Source organism: Capsicum annuum, chromosome 9 (assembly GCF_002878395.1).
Source record: "Capsicum annuum cultivar UCD-10X-F1 chromosome 9, UCD10Xv1.1, whole genome shotgun sequence".
NCBI classification, from domain to species: Eukaryota; Viridiplantae; Streptophyta; class Magnoliopsida; order Solanales; family Solanaceae; genus Capsicum; species Capsicum annuum.
The window spans coordinates 29,565,906-29,574,113 of record NC_061119.1 but is presented as its reverse complement, the minus strand read 5'-3'; the positions used below and the strand labels follow the sequence as shown (position 1 = coordinate 29,574,113).

At 35.7% G+C, this 8,208-nt stretch overlaps 2 pseudogenes; both read right to left on the bottom strand.

Annotated features, from left to right (window-relative positions):
• Window positions 1-3,798: 3,798 nt before the first annotated feature.
• LOC107841608 lies at window positions 3,799-4,861 on the bottom strand (annotated as a pseudogene).
• A 1,590-nt stretch (window positions 4,862-6,451) lies between these two features.
• Window positions 6,452-7,502, bottom strand: LOC107841609 (annotated as a pseudogene).
• Window positions 7,503-8,208: the final 706 nt, after the last annotated feature.

The following is an 8,208-nucleotide window of genomic DNA, read 5'->3' as shown; positions in this document are numbered from 1 at the left end:
TTGCAGCTATATTCGCATTCTAACTGCCCAGATTTGATAACTTTCTCCATCGAAAGTTGGTGGTGCCATTAAAGAAAAATTTGATACTCCATTCATGGTATCCACTGGATCAGATTGATGCAAACATTCTCAGGTCCCTTAAGATTAAAGCTTCGATACCAATTGTTGGCTTAAAACTGTTAAAGGAAAATAACAGTAATTCAATTCGAAAACTAGCTGCTAAAACAGAGATGGAGTTTGAAGAAGAGAATATGCAGAGAGACAGATTATTTTCTTTTTGAAAAGACCATCTGTAATTGATCATCAACTTAGCAACTTAATTAGTTGCTATTACAACTAAAAATATGACAAAGAAACTACTTGTTTCTACCAAAATTAAAATAACTAATTAGTTTCCTACCAAAGATAGGACTCTTAATTTAACTAGGATTGTAGGTAAAAAATTGGAGAGAAAAAAACAAAGAAAGACATGCATTCCTAAAGCAACTCTTAACAGTTCTTAAATAGTGGGGCTGATCAAGCAGAATCTTGAAAGCTATGCAATGAAGGTTTGGTTTTAAATATTGTTATTAAACATTGTTCTTAAACAATGCATGAAAGTTTTTTTTGTTTTTTGACTATATGCATGTGGATATGACAATAACTCAAGTACTCAATATGCAATTGACTTTCTAGTATTGAAAGCACTTATAATATCCTATTTCAGGATATTTTTTTAGTTTGTTAAGTACTATTAATGTTTTTAATGGCTAAAAAATGTTTAAAAATGTTCCAACATATGACCAACTCATCTAGTATGCTAAAAAATTTTCGTAAGTATCATGGTACATCACAAATTCAAGTTGCCAATGGTAGTAATTTACCCATTATCAAGGTTGGGGATATTACTAAAACTTTTAACAATATTCTTGTGTCACCAAAGCTCTCCACTAGTCTTATTTCAGTTGGACAATTGGTAGATAATAATTGTGATGTGAATTTTTCTCGTAATGGTTGTCTTGTGTAGTATCAGGTGTCAGGGACAATAATTGCAAAGGTGCCTAAAGTTGGACAACTGTTTCCTATACACTTTTCCATTCCTCGTGTTCTATCATTTGCTTGTACTTCTACACTTAGTAAGTCTGAGTTATGACATAAGCGCTTAGGACATCCAAATTCTATTATGTTATCTTATTTATCATATTCGGGTTTATTGGGGAACAACAATAAATTTTCCACTGCTTCCTTTGATTGTTCCACTTGTAAATTAGGCAAGAGTAAAATTCTTCCTTTTCCTAATTTTGGTAGTCGTGCTACAAAGTGTTTAGATGTCATTCATAGTGATGTTTAGGGTATTACACCAATTGTTTCTCATGCTCATTTCAAGTACTTTGTAATATTTATAGATGATTATAGTCGATTTACGTGGGTATATTTTCTTCGTTACAAATCTGAGGTATTTTCCGTATTCAAGACATTTTTGGCCTATATTGAGACTCAATTTTCTACTTGTATCAAATTATTCGGATCTGATTTTTGTGGAGAATATATGTATTATGAGTTCAAAAGTTTTTTGCTTGAAAAAGAAATTGTCTCACAACACTTTTGTCCCTATACACCACAACAAAATAGGGTTGCTGAACGTAAAAATCATCATCTTTTAGATGTCACTCGTACTTTATTGATTGAGTCCTCTATTCCATCTAAGTATTGGGTTGAAGATTTGTCTACTGTTATTTACTCAATTAATAGAGTACCATCTAAAGTCTTAAATCTTGAATCTCCATATTTTCGTCTTTATCACAAAAATCCAAACTATGATAACTTTCATACATTTGGTTGTATTTGTATTGTGCATCTTCCACTTTCTCAGCGTAATAAACTTTTCGCTCAGTCTACTAAATGTGTTTTTATGGGTTATAGTACTTCAAAGAAATGTTTTCTCTGTTATGATCCATGTTCTAATAAATTTCATGTTTCTATAAATGTTGTTTTCTTTGAGAATCAGTATTTTTTTCCTACTCAAGCTGAGTCATCTGCTGCTTCTCTTCTTCTTCCTACTTTTGAGGATATTTCATCTTCTACTAAGAGGTTCAAACCTGGATTTGTGTACGAACGTTGGCAGCCAACTTTACCCCCTCCTCATATTGATCCGCCACCTGAAACTGCTATACAACTAGAATCTAAGAATTCTTCAAGGCCTGCTCCACTTGAGCCCACTCGGTGATCTACGAGAGTTTCTCGTCCTCCTAATTGGTATGGATTTTCATCTACTTTATCTACCATTTTTGTTCAAACTTTGTACTCGCAAGCTTCCAAGTATGCATATTGGCAGAAGGCAATGGAGGAAGAACTTTTGGCTCTTAAAGAAAATGACACATGGGATATTATTTCATGTCCTTCAAATGTCAATCCAATTGGATGTAAATGGGTTTATTCAATTAAACTTTATTTTGATTGAACTCTTGATCAGTACAAAGTTCGGTTGGTTGTTCTTGGTAACAAGTAGGAGTATGGTGTGAACTATAAAGAGACTTTTGCACCGGTAGCAAAAATGACGACGGTGCAAAATATTATTGCCATTGCTGCTTCACAAAATTGGACGGTTCATCAAATGGATGTCAAGAATGTTTTTCTTCATGGTGATCTCAAAGAGGATATTTATATGAAACCTCCACCAGGTTTGTTCTCATTTCCTACATCAGATGTATGCAAGTTGAAGCAGTCTCTGCGTGGATTAAAACAAGCTCCCAAAGGTTGGTTTGACAAATTTTGGTCTACTTTGCTTCAATTCTCTTTTGAGCAGAGCAACTATGACTCATCTTTTTTTCTTCGGAAAACATCCACAGGTTGTGCTCTCCTTTTGGTATATATCGATGACATTATTATTACAGGAACTAATTCTTCACTAATCACTAGCTTGTAACAACTTAAGGATTCTTTTCATATGAAAGATCTTGGTACTCTTACATATTTCTTGGGTTTGGAAGTTTATCATGATTCATCCGGTATGTTTCTGAATCAACACAAATATACCCAAGATTTGATTTCTTTGGCAGGTCTTCAAGATTCCTCCTTTGTGGATACTCCATTAGAATTGAATGTAAAGTATCGCTGGGAGGAAGGCGATCTTCTTCCTGATCCAACAATATTTTGTAAATTAGTTGGGACCTTAAATTACTTTACTATTACCTATCCTGATATCTCTTTTGAAGTTCAATAAGTTAGTCAGCACATGCATAATCCCCGTCATCGTCATTTGGTGGCTGTCCGTCGCATCATTCTATACCTCCGAGGAACATCTAATCATGGATTATTCTTTCCTAGTGGTTCACCTATTCATCTTAATACTTTTAGTGATTCTGATTGGGTGGGATGTTCTGACACTCGTCGTTCGATTAATGGTTGGTGCATGTTTCTTGGAGAGTCTTTGATATCTTGGAAGAGTAAGAAGCAAGACCACTTGTCAAAATCTTTAATAGAGGCTGAATATCGAGCAATGTTTACTGCTTGATCCGAGATTGTATGGCTTTGTGGACTACTTGTTGAGATTGGATTTCATCAGTCTAATCCCACTCCTCTCCATGTTGACAATACAAGTGCTATTCAGAGTGCTACTAATCCGGTTTATCATGAGCGGACCAAACACATCGAAGTAGACTATCATTATATATGAGAAGTTGTAGATAAAGGTGTCATTACTCTTCTGCATGTGTCCAGTGATCTTTAAATAGCTGATGTATTTACAAAATCAATGGAACGACAACGGCATCAGTTTCTCATCGGCAAATTGATGATTCTTGATCTACTAGCATCAATTTGAGGGGGGTTGTTAGCATGATGTAAATATTGTATATTAATGTAATCATATATTGTTGTATATTGGTGTAATTACATAGATTTGATTTAGTAGTTAAAGAGAGTAATAGTGACTTTAGTAAGAGTAGATTTGGTGGGGATAGGAAGATGGATCTTTAGGGATGTAATCATTGAATATTTTCTATTTAATGACAACACTCTCAATATTGAGAGGTATTCAGCAAAAAATTGACACCTTCTTATGTGCAGTCCAATTACAAAGCCCTTCGTCTAGTTCCTTACAGTATTCTAGAAGTTCGGTAATAAATGGATATTCTTCACAAGGAGGGGCAACCCCATGATGTGGAATACTGGTCAAGAGAAGGGGCACATTTTTAGGTCCTCTATCTGTCTGTGGCCATGGAAGACCGGGCATAGGAGTAGGTGGCACTGTTGATGGGGAGGGACTTAAAGTCATAGATGGAGATGACGATCAAACAGTTAAAGGAGCACTGGAATTATAAAGCCATGGCGAAAGAAGAGACTGTGGAGTAGAAGTTGGTGCATCAGCGTGGAGGAAACCTCCATTAGAAGAGGCCATAAGTAAACCTAGAACACTCCGCTCTTTTACAATCCTCTTTGCAAAGGTCTCAAGAATGTGGTTGTATTTTCCCTCATCCACTAGATCAACAACCTTATTTTTTTCTTTTTTATCTCTCTATTTCTTCTCTTTGAATACTTCCCACCACTATCCTAATCTTTAAGCAGTTCAACCTGGTACTTCAGCTGCTATTTTCTTCCATTTGTTACCGTGGTTAGCCTGTAGTCAGATAACAAGACGCTGCTTCTCTACAGTGAATGATCCTCTTTTAATCCCTGGTTTCAGGTAGTTTTTCCACCTTTCCAAACAAGATTTAGCATTCCTGTTGAGGGGGGTGTTTATACACTACGATACAAGGAGCCATTCTTTTAGTCCATACTGTCTAACATATGCCTACGGTAAAGCATCCTCTTCAGATCGCCACTGTTGTCTCTCTCTCATTTCCAGGTGTAAACACCAGTTACCATGGTCTCAAACTCCTCATAATTTACCTGATAAAATGTTTAGCACCATTTTATTTTCAGTACTAAAATAAAGAATCAGAACCATATATATATCTTAAGCAACCTATTCACACGAGCAAAGTTCATTCCATGAAAGTGTTTCACATTTAATGCAGTTTACTACTGAAGAATGTCATTTTAGGGCCCTAAACTAAAATACAATCGCATAAACACAAGTAACAATTTAATTTTAACACACTTACTTTACACTACAACAACAACATACCCAGTGCATTCGCACAAAGTGGGCTATGGGGAGGGTAAAGTGTACTCAGTCCATACCACTACCTCACATGAAGAAGAGAAGTTGTTTCCAGAAGGACCCCGGCTCAAGATACTTACTTACCATAAACGCACATTTAATGCATCAACTCGTAGTTATCATCGCAAATAACTCTAGCTATGAAATTACTAGCCACAACTAAATTGTTGCTGCTATAGCCTTTTAGTATATAAGGGGACACTAGATTTTGTATTATATGTTTCACTTATTCTGAAAAAAATGACTTTCCCTTGAAGGTTATCTTTGTAAATAAGGAGGTGGAATAAAGAAACTTGCAAAATTTGTGATATCTTTTTTTCCGTTCAAGTCTTTGTTGACAATTAATTTAGTTCATGTGCTGACAAGACATAAAAAGTACCCCATGAAATTAGTCAAGGTTTCCGCAAGTTGGCTTGTATAGTTCAATGAAGTCAAGATAATTAAATCCTCGATTGGAATATGTATTGGAAATTCCATTCAACAATAACATACCAAGAGAGACTCCACAAGTGGCTTTGTAGAGGATTGAGTGTACACAGGTCTTACACCTATGTCATGGAGGCAAAAAGGTTGTTTTAGGAGAACCTTTAGGCCGAGTACAACAAATTGAAGAATATTGAACATAGAATCAGAGACAGAACAAGAATTTGTGCTATGAACATTAAATTGAGGTGGAAAGAAGAAAAATTACAAATAAGGAGCTAGATTAGAGAAGGCCTGCAAAAATAGTTCTCTTCAATACTTTCATTGATAGAAGATTGCAGGGATCTTGTGGAATTACTAAAATTTTTTGCAAGTTAACCTGAACACCATGATTATAAAGAAAAATAGACATAAGTTTTAGAATATTCCATTGTAAACCTAAATTAGAATATCTATCAAAGACTTATCCAAACTATGGAAAGCCAGCTACTTTTAACAAGAACTACAGAAAATCCACTTACAACTCTGTAGTTTCCACTCAGAGTTCATTCAATATACTAGTATCGGAATCAATAATAAGTTCCTACTTTTCTGTTTTTCTCCTATATTTCCCCTACTTTGCAAAATAGCGCAAGAAAATAAGATGTTGATGGATGTTACTACTAAAAGCTATAGGCACAAAATGTTGTCACAAAGTTGCATCAAATTCCTTGTAAATTCCAAAAAAACAAGTTGCCGGCTATAGAAATATCAAGCAGAAACAAAAACATAGTACACCAAATAGAAGGCAGTGATGAAACAACCAAGTTTACAGTAAGAAAAGTTGTACCAATTTGAAATAACCTTCTTAGGCAGCCAGGACACACGAGAATTCTTAGCTTTGCTTTAGCAGCCACCATTAGGTTCTGCAAGTCTTGATTGTCATCCCATCTTCTTAAGCAACTTAGCAAGGAGTAGGTGTTTGGACGCCTATTATTCGGCCAATTCAAGGTCCTTTGCTTCTGCATCCCTCCTCAAGCCTGCTAGTTGCTCCTTGTTTTCTGCTTCAATCTAGTTTAAAGTTTCCTTCTACTCTTCCTTAAAACCATTCATTTTTTCTTCAGTCTCCTACATCTTCTCACTAACTTTTTTTTTCTCTGATTCAGTTTGTAATTCCACCCTCCTTAACTTCCAAGCAACTTCCTTCTTATGTGCAGTCCAAGTTCGATGTCCTTCGTTAAGTTTCTTACATCATTCTACAAGTTCAGCAATAAATGGATTTTCTCTATAAGGTGGAAAACTAGTAAAGATGAGGGGCCCATTTTTAGGTCTTCTATCTATCTGTAGCCGTGGAATATGACGCATAGAAGTATGTAGCACTATTGATGGAGAGTGACTTAAAGTCATGGATTGATATAATGATCTGACATGCAGTTGAAAGAGCAGTAGAATTAGAAAGAAATGGAGGAACAAGAGTCTATGTCATAGGATTTGGTGCATCAGCATGGAGGAAACATCCATAAGATATAACCATAAGTAATCCAGGAACACTCCACTCTTTCACAATCTTCTCTGCAAAGGTCTCAAGAGTGAGGTTGTATTTTTCCTCATCCACTAGATCAACAATCTTATTGATTACCTTCTGCTCTCTCATTTGTTCTATCTGAATAATTTCCACCTCTTTCCCAATCTTTTAGCAGTTTGACCTGGTACTTTAGCTGCTATTGTCTTCCATTTGTTACCGTATTTGGTTTGTAGTTGGATAAAGAGACTCCACTTCTCTTAAGTTTTTCCACCATTCCAAATAAGACATAGAGTCCCTGTTGAGGGGTTTGTTCATACACAGTGATACAATATTCCATTTTTTTTGTAATACCCCATATTTTAGGCTGGAATAAAAATCATCATTTCTATGCGTAGATGATCCAAATCCAAAAATACTATGCAAACTTTTCATGTTAATCAATTCTATAGTGTGGGAAATTGAATAAGATTTTCATCGATATAAGATTCACCCAAATTCGATACTCGGGCAAGATGTTATGGCTAATTGAAGTCCTAGACATAAAATGCCATCATTTTAGTGTTTGGCGCATCACGGAGGGGGTCTATTTAACAATTGTCAAATTCTAGTAGCCTAGCGCAATTGTGGCGCGTCGCATTGAAGTTCCAGGTCCGAACCAGGGGGACAACGGGATGGCTCCGCATCGCGATGACCCTAAAAATCCCATTCATCAATTTCCAGTGAACCACCGCGATAGTGGCGTGTCATGGTAGCCCATAAAATTAGGTTCCTAATTATATTTTATTTTATCTCATTAAGGGTATATTGGGTAATTTTCACCCCCTTATCAGCTTAAACATGGGATTTTTCTCTCTAGTGACCACATTATTCATATTTCCTTCTAAAATTTGCAAGAACACTCTCTAGGATTTCAAAATAAAAACCCAAATAACTCAAGATTCAACCGTGGGTTTTCGAAACTAATTGAAGACTTGGAATCCCCAGACCGTAAGCTTCAATAATCATTCATAAGATTCCTAAATTGAGGTATGTGGGGTTTATCCTAAAACACATGGGCTTGTTGAAAACACCCAATTATGATTTAAAAATCATCAAGCATGAATTTCTTAAAGGGGTTTTGAGATCCATGATTATATTA